General features: G+C 46.7%; 1 protein-coding gene and 1 pseudogene across 1 annotated transcript in view; both read left to right on the top strand.

The window, feature by feature from the left end:
• The first annotated feature begins 382 nt into the window (after window positions 1-382).
• On the top strand, window positions 383-10,659 carry LOC112911494 (protein SET-like; annotated as a pseudogene).
• The window catches only part of MECP2 (methyl-CpG binding protein 2), an 86,648-nt gene continuing 75,174 nt past the window's right edge, over window positions 1,100-12,573 (top strand). Inside the window, exon 1 of the mRNA XM_072743608.1 lies at window positions 1,100-1,528. The gene's annotated coding sequence lies outside the window, so the exon portion shown is untranslated. The remainder of the gene's footprint in view (window positions 1,529-12,573) is intronic.

The following is a 12,573-nucleotide window of genomic DNA, read 5'->3' as shown; positions in this document are numbered from 1 at the left end:
TAGGAATTCCTTTGGCTCTGAGAGACTCAGTGTCCTCATTGGTTCATTTTCTCCAGATGCGGGCAAAGCTACCTTTCAAACAAATTCCTCCCACTGGATCCCTGGGTGGCTCAGTGGTTTGGCGCCTGCCTTTGGCCCAGGGCTTGATGCTGGAGTCCCAGGATCGAGTCCCACATTGGACTCCCGGCATGGAGCCTGCTTCTCCCTCTGCCTGTGTCTTTACTTCTCTGTCTCTCTCTCTTTGTGTCTCATGAAAAAATAAATAAAATCTTAAAAAAAAACAACAACAACAACAAATTCCTCCCACTGACATGCATAAAGAGGAAAAGGCAAAGGCCCGCCTTCATCCCCACCAAAGAATCTTCTCAAACTCCCCCCCACGATGGAGACTGTCAAGGAGGCCTCCTGTGGGGACAGAAGTCCCCCCACTGTGGCTGTGCCTGAATCGGGGATCTTCGTTGGGTACCAAGTTTCAGTGTCTCCCTGGAGCGCTGAGCCCGAAAGCTCAGGAACGTCTGGGTGCAGATGGGCAGGGACCTCGTTGGAGGGCACTGAGCACAAGCTAGGAATCAGTGGGCAGGTTCCAGCGTCACACTGGTGCCCACAGCTTCTCCGGCCGTCTTGCCTTAGCCCACTGTTGTATTTTCCCGAAATTCCTCTGGTTGTTCCGATGGGGAGAAATAAAGAAAAGGCAGTCAGAACCAGCCTCAGGGAGCTTGGGTAGAGGCTGGGCTCGTGAACTGGCTGGGCCTCCACTTGTTTCCCTCCCAGTGCAAGACTCAGACCCGCGACAGCCGCGCTTCAGATGTCACAGGTGCCCCAGGAGCCCAACTCTTCTCCAGGAGGCCATTCTCAGGAGGGCCCCTCGCTTGTGCACCTGTCTCATTTCTCCAGCTACTTGTGTGTATCTTTCCTTAAAAGACACAGACTTGCAGCGTGCCCGATACCCTGGGCTCCACAGAGCAGAGTGTGGGCTAAGACCACAGGAAACAGGCGGAACCAGTTCTGCAGCTAGCTAGAAGCTAAGTGTAAACAGAGCCCTGGCTTCTGGGGGGACAGGGGGGCGGCTACTGGGCTGGGGCTGGCCCAGGCAGAAAGCACTAGCCCTTGGGCACAAGGACTCTGGCCCCAGACTGCAAGCACTGAAAGAACACTTCGATCTGGGGGACGATCTGGGGGACGGGACAGCCCACCGAGGCTTGCGGTTTCTAAACTGGAAGACAAAGATGCTCTAGGGGCCTGGTCAGTAGTGTATCCTGGAACACAGGCCCAATTCTCGGAAACAGGACTTTCAGGCTCTCACCAGGAAAGACAAGAGAAACTAAGCAAGACGGATCAGAAACCTCAAGTGGCCACCAGACGTTGACACACAAGAACCCAGAAGCCAGCTCCAGCACTGCAGCCAGAGCTCCATCCCCGCCAGTAGCCGCCCTCTTGGGGAGGAGGACTAGAGACTCCGCGAGCTGCACAGCGCACTGCTGCGGCGTCCCGAGGGTCCGGGCCCTGCTCCGATGGCAGCTACCTTGAGGTGAGTTACCACAGAGGAGACCTCCAAACGGTGAAAGCCACAGTGTTAGCTAGAGATATGACAGGCACGTGCCCAAGTGCAGGCAGGCAGCCAGCCTGAGAAGGTGCAGCTCCCAGGGACAGGCTGCACAGAAACAGGAGGGTTTGCACACGTTTCTTTTTTTCTTTTTTTTTTAAGATTTTATTTGTTTATTTATGAGAGACACAGAGAGAGAGAGACAGAGACACAGGCAGAGGGAGAAGCAGGCTCCATGCAGGAAGCCCGATGTGGGACTCGATCCTGAGTCTCCAGCATCACGCCCCGGGCCCAAGGCAGGTGCTCAACCGCTGAGCCACCCGGGGATCCTTGGACACATTTCTTCAGCAGGTGTAAAGCATGTTATTTTCCCCAGGGGTAAAAATCTGCTATGTCTTTATGACTTGTGTGGGTGACACCCGGGTCATGTTGACCCAGGTACATCTCCAAGAAACACCAGATGTGGCAATCTTAATTAGAACTAACGAGCAATATGGTTTGGAGCTTCGATCGGGAACACAGTGGAAGAGAGTCCAGGTTTTTCTCCCGAAAAAGTCCTGTTTGGCTTGTGAGAAAAGCCCCTTTTTCTTAAGTTTGGAATAAAGTTTACCCCCTTGTAGATGGGGCCTTTGTGTCATTCCCACTTCAGACACCAATGTAGACCATTGTCACCAGTGTGGTGACACCATCGAGAGAGCAGGGGGCCAAGCAGATCTGCCTGGCTGACGTGGAAGCTTCCCGGGCAGGATCATAGCATTGACCTACCTCATCAAGCCAAGAGGAAAGGCACCAATGACCCATATCATGCATGGAAAGTGGCTCCCAACCACGGGTGCAGTAATATTTTCAAATAATGGGTATTGTGAATGATTTTATGCCAATACACTGGAGAATGCTGTTGAAATGAACACATTTCTAGAAAAAGAAAAGGCAGAGAGTAATCAGAGCTCCTTCCAGGGGTGCATCTGCCCTTGGTTCATGGGCTTTCCTCACAGCACGGCCCCCAAACGCCAGTCTTGGCTCCCGCCTCAAATGAAGAAATCTAGATTGCCTCTTGCCCCCAAGCCGGAGGAGACGGCAGCCTCTCAGCCCTCGCCGAAGGGAGGAAAAGAACAGCAAGAAGCAATTGAGTAGATTGATGAAGTCCAAAAGGAAATAGACAGACCTAATGAACAAACCAGTGACGAGATCTTGAAAGTAGAACAGAAATAAAACAAACTTCCACCAACCCTTTTCTCAGAAGAGGTCAGACTTTATTGCCAAAATTCCAAATTTAGGGGTAACAACATTTGTCAGCCATCCACAAGGGGCTGCACTGCCTGGGGAGGACGATGAAGAGGTGCTGTATTATTTGCCAAGAGCCAAAGTGACCAAATTTGAAGATATTAAATCAGGGCACAGAAGAGATTTCTTTTTTTTATGTTGATGAAAACCCTTAGTTCGAAAATAATGTTCCCGCCGAAGGATTTGATCTGAATAAAAGAGGTGATCCATCTTCAAAGTCCACTGAAATCAAATGGAAATCTGGAAGGGATTTGATGAGAAACATTCAAGTCAAAAGCAGAATAAAGCCACCAGGAAGGGGCATCTGAGTGGCTCAGTGGTTGAGCGGTTGCCTTTGACTCGGGGCGTGACCCTGGGGTCCTGGGATCGAGTCCCACGTCGGGCTCCCAGCGTGGAGCCTGCTTCTCCCTCTGCCTGTGTCTCTGCCTCTCTCTCTGTCTATCATGAATAAATAAATACAATCTTTAAAAAAAACCCACTAGGAAGAGACTGCATGAGGCACCAGAGAGCTTCTTCACCTGGTTTCCTGACCATTCTGATGCAGATGCCAATGAGTTAGGAGAGGTCATTAAAGACGACATTTGGCGAAATCCATGACAGCACTGCTTGGTTCCCAATGGTTCCCAATGTGGATGATGAAGCAGGGGAAGGACAAGAAGAGGATGATGAAGACGAAGGATTGGGAGATATTGATGAAGGAGATGAGGACAGTTAAGAAGATGAAGATGGTGATGGGGGGGGGGAGAGTAGAGGAGGAGGAAGGAGAAGCTGAGTAATGGATCACTGGTGGATTCCAACCTTCCTTTTTTAATGTTCTCCAGTCCCTGGGAGCAAGTTGCAGTCTTTTTTCCCCTCTCCTCTTGTACTCATTTGCCATGTTTTTTGAACTCTCTTTTCCTCTTTTTAAAAAGTATTTATTTATTTATTTATTTATTTATTTATTTATTTATTTGAGAGAGAGCGCGCACAAGCAGGGGGAGAGGCAGGTAGAGGGAGAGGGAGAAGCAGACTCTCTGCTGAGCAGGGAGCCCGACGTGGGCCTCGATCCCAGAACCCTGGGATCATGACCTGAGCCGAAGGCAGACACTTAACCAACTGAGGAGGTACCCAGGTGCCCCTGAAGTCTCTTTTCTTCTCTATATCATGGTTCTCAAGTTATTTTGGGGGGTAACACCTTGAATAGAATACAGTGGGTAAAGAATCTCAACCACTTTCTGTTTCCAAATTCATTTTTAATCCTTCATGTCTCAACAAAAACTTTATGGAATCAACACCACTATGCTCTGTGGGAAAGAAGAAAAATCTTTTGTTCCCTTAGTTCTGCCAGAAGCAGGGGGGTGCGAGGCCCTGTGTAGTACTGCCTAGAATTTTAACTGTTTTCTTCTTTTTTCTGGATATTGGGCTCAGAGATTACACTGTGTCTCTGTGTGAATATGGACACTTAACATTTACCAACATTATCATCTGTGTACTTTCTCTTGTTTAAAAAAAGAAAAAGAACCTTAATAATGCAGTTATAGAACATCAGCAGAGGGGCACCTGGGGTGGCTCAGCCGGTGAAGTGCCTGCCTTCGGCTCAGGTCATGATCCCAGGTTCCTGGAATCAAGCCACCCATCGGGCTCCCTGCTCTATGGGGAGCCTGCTTCTCCCTCTCCCTCTGCCCCTGCCCCTGCTTGTGCGCGCTCTCTCTCTCTCTCAAATAATAAAAAAAAAAAAGAGTGGGCTTGAGATGTTTGCATGGGCTAAGTGGGCATTTTGACAACATGGCTTCTCCTCTGGCATGTTTAATTGTGATCTTTAACAGACATCCTTGCAGTTGAAGAGGACACTTATTTTTTTTAATTTCTTTTAAAGATTACATGTATTTATTCATGAGAGACACAGAGATGGAGGCGGAGACACAGGCAGAGGGAGAAGCAGGTTCCCTGCAGGGAGCCCGATGCGGGACTCGATCCCAGGACCCCGGGATCACGACCTGAGCCAAAGGCAGACGCTCAACCACTGAGCCACCCAGGCATCATGAAGATGACACTTTAAAAAATTTTTTTAAGATTTTATTTATTTATGAGATACAGAGAGAGAGAGAGAGAGAGAGAGATGCAGAGACACAGGCAGAGGGAGAAGCAGGCTCCATGCAGGGAGCCCGATGTGGGGCTCGATCACAGGTCTCCAGGATCACGCCCTGGGCTGAAGGCGGTGTTAAACTGCTGAGCTACCCGGCTTGCCCCAAGAAAATAAAATTTTCTCTTAAGAAACAAAACAGATGCGGGGCACCTACATGGCTCAGCCGGTTGAGAAGTTGAGCATCTAACTCTAGATTTCAGCTCAGGTCATGATCTCGGAGTAGGACAGGTCCTGTGATGGGCTCTGCACTCAGCAGGGAGTCTGCTTGTCCCTTTCCCTCTGCTCTCTGCCCACCCAGCTCATGTGTGCTCTCTCTCTAATAAATAAATAAATAAATAAATAAATAAATAAATAAATAAATAAAAATATAGAAAGAAAGAAAACAAGTGAACATGGGCAGCCCTAGTGGCCCAGCAGTTTGGCGCTGCCCTCAGCCGGGGTGTGATCCTAGAGACCTGGGATCGAGTCCCACGTCAGGCTCCCTGCATGGAGCCTACTTCTCCCTCTGCCTGTGCCTCTGCCTCTCTCTCTCTGTCTCTCATGAATAAATAAAAATAAAATCTTAAAAAAGAAAGAAAAGAAAACAGGTGAACATAGGGGAAGGGAAAAAAAAGAGAGGGAGGCAAACCATGAGAGACTCTTATGGATAGAGAAGAAACTGAGGACTGATGGAAGAAGGTGCGTGGGGGATGGGCTAGATGGGGGATGGGTATTAACGAGGGCCCCCGTTATGATGAGCACTGGGTGTCGTATGTAAGTGATGAGCCACTCAATTCTACTCCTGAAACCAAAACCACACTATATGTGAACTAACTAGAATTTAAATAAAAACTTAAAAAGAAATAAATAAAATTCTCTTCTAATGATGACTTGAGCCCTGCCACTCAATGGGAGAAGCAGCAAAACCTGTACTATCTTACTTGGCATTGATATCCTCTATTGTAGTTTTGTTCCTGTTTGTTTTTAATTTTTCTTTTTGTTTCGCTGGAAAGGAAAGATGATGATCAGTTTTAAACGTTAAAACGTACAAGTTGCCTAGTTACAATAAAATGAAATATGTACATGCACACGAAGAAAAGACAGAAACCCTAAATAGTCATATAATCATAAAATATTTTTATCAGTAATTAAATATCCTCCTATAGCAAATTCCAGGCCCAGATGACTTAATCAGCAAGATCTACCAAGTATTCAAGGATAAATGGTTCTAGTTTTATACACATTCTCCCAGAGAATAACAAAAGAAGATATACTTTGGATGCCTGGGTGGCTCAGTGGTTGAGCATCTGCCTTCAGCTCAGGTCGTGATCCCAGGGTCCTGGGATCGAGTCCCACATCGAGCTGCTTCTCTCTCTGCCTATGTCTCTGCGTCTCTCTGTGTGTCTCTCGTGAATAAATAAATAAAATATTTTTTTTAAAAAAGGAAGATATACTTTTGTTAGAAGGCAAACATAACCTTGACTCCAAAACCTGTCAAGGACATTATAAGAAAGAAAATTAGTGGCCAAGTTCATTTATGAGCACAGTTGCAAAACTGCTAAGCAAAATATTAGCCATATATAAAGATGATAATACATAGTGACCAAGTTGCATTTATCTTAGGAGTGCAAAGTTGGTTTAACAATAGAAAATAATTTATTGTAATTAGCCACATTACCATGCTAAAGAAAAAAATTACATACTCGTCACAATAGGTGCAGAAAAGGTATTTGATAAAGTTCAACATTTGTTCATTATTAAAAAGAAAACTGAGGAAACTGGGAATTAAAGTGAGCTTCCTTAACAAAAGCCTTCTAACAATAATTATAGCCACCACTACACTTAATGGTAAAATACTGAAAACTTTCCCTTGATATCAGAAATAAGAAAAGGATATTCATTATCATCACCACTTTGGTCAACATCGTAATGTTGGTCCCAGTTCATGCAGTGGGGCAAGAAAAATAAGTAAAAGCTAAAGGCAAGAAAAGACTGTCACTATTCACAGGTGATTTGATGTGTATTATGACATACCAGAGAATCTAGAGATAAATTATGATAGCTATTAAGAGAATTTAACAAGGTTGCTAGATATAAAATCCATATATAAAAGTTACTTCTATTTCTATCAGCAGCGAACAGTTCAAAAGTGAAAGTTTTTTTTCAAAAGTGAAAGTTTAAAAATTAATATACCATTTGCAATAGCATTTTATTTTATTTATTTATTTTTTGCAATAGCGTTTTAAAAAACACAAAATACCGAGGAATACATTCATAAAAGATTTGCAGGCCGTTTGTGGAGGAGATGATTATAAAACTTTAATGAGAGACGTTAAGGGAGACCTAAATAAATGAGATAGACACATGTCCAGATTGGACGTCTCAGTACTGTAAAGGTGTCAAGTTTCCCCAAATTGATTCACAGACTCAGTGCAATACGTATCAAGATCATAGTAGGACCAGCTGATTATAAAATTTATGCGGAAATGCATAGCCCCAAGAATAGAAGAGGGCAGGGGAAAGACTTGCCGTTCTGGATTTGGAGCAAATTCTAGAGCTATGGAACTTAGCGCCGTCCGGTTTGAGTGCAGGGCAGACAAACAGACCAATTGGGCTGAATCGAGAGCCTAGAAATAGGACTCTTTCTTTTTTTCTTTCTTTCTTTCTTTCTTTCTTTCTTTCTTTCTTTCTTTCTTTCTTTTTAGGACTCTTTCTTATGTGGGCTTGATACAGGACTCAGGCGGCACTGAGGGCTGTGGGGTGAGGATGAACCCTTTAACGAACTGTGCCAGGACAATCGCATTCATATGGAGGTTGAAATGAAACTGGACCTCTACATCGCACCATGTATAAAAATCAATTTCACATAGATTAGAAACAAGTATGAAGGGCAAACCCATAGCTCTTTTAGAAAAAAATATATGAGAATACCTTCACTGCTAGGAGTAAGCAGGGACTTGTACACAACATTACAAAAGCACTAACCACAAAGGAGAAGATTGAAAACTGATGTACGTTAAGATCAAGTATTTGAAAAAATAAATAAATAAAATTTTTTTTAAAAAGAAGAAAAAAAGGGCAGCCCGGGTGGCTCAGCGGTTTAGCGCCGCCTTCAGCCCAGGGCCTGATCCTGGAGCCCCAGGATCGAGTCCCACGTCGGGCTCCTTGTACGGAGCCTGCTTCTCCCTCTGCCTGTGTCTCTGCCTCTTTCTCTCTCTGTCTCTCCTGAATAAATAAATAAAATCTTTAAAAAAGAAAAAAGAAAAAAAAAGATCAAGTATTTGGATTCATCGAAAACATCAGAAAGGGAGCGAAAAGCTACATAGTGAGATGACTATTGCACGTGTATTTGACCAAGGTCTCATATAGAGAATATACAAAGAATTCCAATTTAATAAGAAAAGGCCCAACCACTCCATAGAAAAATGGGCAAGAGACTTGAATGGGTACCTTCCAAAAGCGGAACTTTTCATGGGCCATGAAAGGTGCCAAGCACAACAGTAATCAGGGAAGTGGAAAATTAACACACAGCAATACACCACTACACACCTACCAGATAGGCAAGGATCAAAAATCCCAGCTCCGCGGGTACCGAATGTTGGCAAGGGTGTGAGGTAACGTGTGCTCAGACGTTGCTGGTGGAACTGTAACGTGGTGCAATCACTTTAAGAAATCGGTTGGCATTATCTACTCAGATTGAACACACACGTATCGCATGCCCCAGCGGTTTCACTCCCGGGTGGATGGCATGTGCACGTGCACACAGGCTCCAAGAAGAATGTTCGTGGCAGGATGTTTGGCTCTCCGCAATAACAAAAAAAAAACAAAAAAAAACAAAAAAAACCCAACTCTGGAAACCCCCAAACACTCCCCAATACCAGAATGGATAAATATGCTGTGTTATATTCAGATGTTGAAATAACCTACAGGAATACAAACGAATTAACTGTAGCTATATTTAATGACATAAATATAATGGTTAGTAAAAAAAAAAAAAGACACAAACTTATACCGCATTTTTCAATCCATAGAAAGTTCCAAATAGGCCAGACTAAGCTCTCGTTGGGGAAAGCTTCTTCAGGTAGTAAAATTCCCAAGAAAAAACGAGGAGAGGACGATGACCGCAGTGAAGGCCGGAGCGATAGCCGGCAGGTGAGGAAGGGCACCAGGCAAAGGCGATTTGTCGAGCTGCAATGTGGCCACAAGGCCGCTTATTTGAGAACTGCCCTTTAAACTGCACAATAGGACGGGATCCCTGGGTGGCGCAGCGGTTGAGCATCTGCGTGGCTCAGCGGTTGAGCATCTGCCTTTGGCGCGGGGCGTGATTCCCCACATCCTGGGATCGAGTCCCACGTCGGGCTCCCTGCATGGAGCCTGCTTCTCCCTCTGCCTGTGTCTCTGCCTCTCTCTGTGTGTCTCTCATGAATAAATAAATTTAAAGAAAAATAAACTGCACAATATATTTGATGCCCTTTATTTCAAACAGCTTTTTGAAACAGATTTATTTATTTATTTATTTATTTATTTATTTATTTATTTATTTATTTTAGAGAGAGGGAGGGGGGAAGGCCAGCGGGAGATGGAGAGAGAATCTTAAGCAGGCTCCCCAATGAGTGCGGAGCCCTACACGGGGCTCCATCCCTCACCCCTGAGATCGTGACCTGAACCGAAATCAAAGAGCCAGGTGCTCAACAGACTGAGCCACCCAGGTGCCCCTCAAACAGCTTTATTCAGATATAACTTGCATACACCCAAGTGTTCTGTTTAAGGTATACGATTTGGGGGGGCACAGTCAGTTAGGCATCTGACTCCTGATCTCAGCTCAGGTCTTGATCTCAGGGTTGCGAGTTCAAGCCCCACATAAAAAAATGATAGAAAATAAAGTATTCGGGCAGCCCCGGTGGCTCAGCGGTTTAGTGCCGCCTTCAGCCTGGGGCGTGATCCTGGAGGTCTGGGATCGAGTCCCACTTCAGGCTCCCCGCATGGAGCCTGCTTCTCCCTCTGCCTGGGTCTCTGCCTCTCTCTCTGTGTCTCTCAGGAATAAATTAATAAAATCTTTTTTTTTTTTAAGAAAGAAAATAAAGTATTTAGGGACGCCTTGGTGGCTCAGCGGTTGAGCATCTGCCTTTGGCTCAGATCATGATCCCGGGATCCCTGGATCGAGTCCCGTGTTGGGCTCCCTGCATGGAGCCTGCCTCTCCCTCTGCCTGTGTCTCTGCCTCTCTCTGTGTATCTCTCATGAATAAATAAATACAACTTAAAAAAAAGAAAGTATACAATTTGGCACATTTTGACATGCGTATACTCCTATAAAAGCACCACAATCAAGATCATGATCATAGCCGTCACCCCAAAAGAGCCTTTGTGCCCCTCTGTAAGTCCTCCCACCAGTCTGATCCTCAGGCAACATTCATCCGCATTCTATCACTACACATTCATTTGCCTTTTCTAGGGCTTTATATAAACGGAATCATGCAGCGTAGACTCTTTTTCTGTCTGGCTTCTTTCACTCAGCAGGATGACTCCGAGGCTCTCCTTGGGGGGCATCCCCTCTCATGGATGTACCTCAAGTTGCGTCCCATTCATCCTCTGAAGGACATTTGCCTTGTTGCACCTGGCAAGGGCACTGAGATGCTATCTGGAATGGGAAGACTCCATGGGTGTCTCCGGCCTGTGTGCTCAGCACGGACATCCCTTCCTCTGCACCCAGATCCGGGCCCCCAGCTAGGGCGTTAGAAGTGTCCTCTGTAGACAATCGGGGTGAGACCGAGCTTCTGGCCACTTCTAGAACTGAAAGATGGAAGCTGCCAGATTGAAAAGGCCCACTGACTGCCCAGCACCTGGGTCAAGGGAGACCCTCTCCAAGGTACGTGCTTCCAGGTGCTGGAGGAAAATCATTACCAACGTAGAATTCTATACGTAGCCGAATTGTCACTCATGTCTAAAGGTACAATACAGACCTTGTCTGACATGCAAGTTTTCAAAAATTCGTCTCCTGCATGCTCTTTTTCAGGGAACTGCAAGAGAATATGCCTACCCCTCAAAAAACTGTGGGGGTAAACAAGACAGAAAAGGACAAAGGCTACAGCGACACAAGTTCCAACAGGAGAGAAGGAAAGGGGTCTCAGAGGGAGGGTGCGGCCTCACCCCAGGTTCCAGCTTTGGGGGCAGCCAGTCTAGGTCGGAAAAGTGTGGCATAAAAGGCAGACAGGTCTCTTTTTTTAAAGATTTTTAAAAATTTATTAATGAGAGACACACACAGAGAGAGGCAGAGACACAGGCAGAGGGAGAAGCAGGTTCCCTGCAGGGACCCTGAAGTGGGACTCCATCCCGGGTCCCCAAGATCATGCCCTGGGCCAAAGGCAGGTGCTAAACCGCTGGGCCACCCGGGGATCCCCGACAGACAGGTCTTTTATGAGCCACCCGGGTGGCTGAGCAGTTGAGCGTCTGCCTTTGGCTCAGGTCGTGATCCCGGGGTCCCACATCTCTGCCTCTCACTCTGTGTCTCTCAGGAATAAATAAATAAAATTTAAAAAAAAAAAAAAGGAATTTCTGAGAGACACACAGCGAGAGACAGAGACACAGGTGGAGGGAGAAGCAGGCCCCACGCAGGGAGCCCAACGCGGGACTTAATCCCGGGTCTCCAGGATCACACCCCGGGCTGAAGGCGGTGCTAAACCACTGAGCCACTTGGGCTGCCCTCCCCCTTTTTAAAGAAATCAATAAAATCTTCGAAAAGCAAAAAAAGACAGACAGGTGCAGTCCTTGGTCCCCATCCCCCCTGTGCCAGATGCCCATCTGGGGAGCCCCGTTTCCCAGTAGTCACTCATGACCTTGCCCACTGCCTTCCTGGGAAGGGAACTCCCAGGGAAGCTGAGGCCAGACCCTGGCCCAGAAACTCTGTCCAGCTTGTCGTCTCTGAGGAGACTTTGACTTGTGAAGTGATGAGGTTGACCTCTCCTTACCCATCACTCAAGAGTTGTTTTTATTTTAAAGATTCGTTTATTTATTTGAGAGAGAGAAAGAGAGAGAGAGCACACATGAGTGGGAGGGCCAGAGGGAGAGGAAGACAGGATCTCAAGCAGGGTCCTCGCCGAGGCGGAGCCCGATGCGGAGCTTGATCTCACAACCTCAGGGTGAGGTCGGGATCATGATCATGACCATGACCTGAGCCGAAGCTGAGAGGCAGCCGCTTAACCGACTGAGCCACCCAGGCGGCCCCATCACTCCATCAGCTTTGTCATGCATTTATACAAAGTGAGCCTTCCCTGTCAACCTGTCTACACTTGCAGCCCTCCCACTGGGCATCATTCCAGAATGGAGCTGGTGAAGAAATCTGACACAGACGCCTTCCCTTCTTGACACTGATAGCGAAGGTGATAGACGTGCAGGTGTGTTTCGAGGATTTCTCTGTCAGGTCCACTGATATATGAGGGCTGCCTGTGGCCCAGGATAGGTCCGAGAACAAGGCCCCCTGTCCTCACGGTGCCCACCTTTCAGCGGAGGAGACAAAAGCTAGCACAGCTCTAGAACCCGTAACCCTGGGCAGACGTGGGTACCCACAAGGGGAGCAGAGCCGAGGCCCAGAGCGGGACAGCACCGCTGCTGTTTTAGGTGTGGCACATAGTTTGATACGTAGTTT

This window comes from Vulpes vulpes, chromosome X, assembly GCF_048418805.1.
Source record: "Vulpes vulpes isolate BD-2025 chromosome X, VulVul3, whole genome shotgun sequence".
NCBI classification, from domain to species: Eukaryota; Metazoa; Chordata; class Mammalia; order Carnivora; family Canidae; genus Vulpes; species Vulpes vulpes.
Note: the sequence above shows the minus strand (reverse complement) of the source record. Positions and strands in the feature narration are given on the sequence as shown.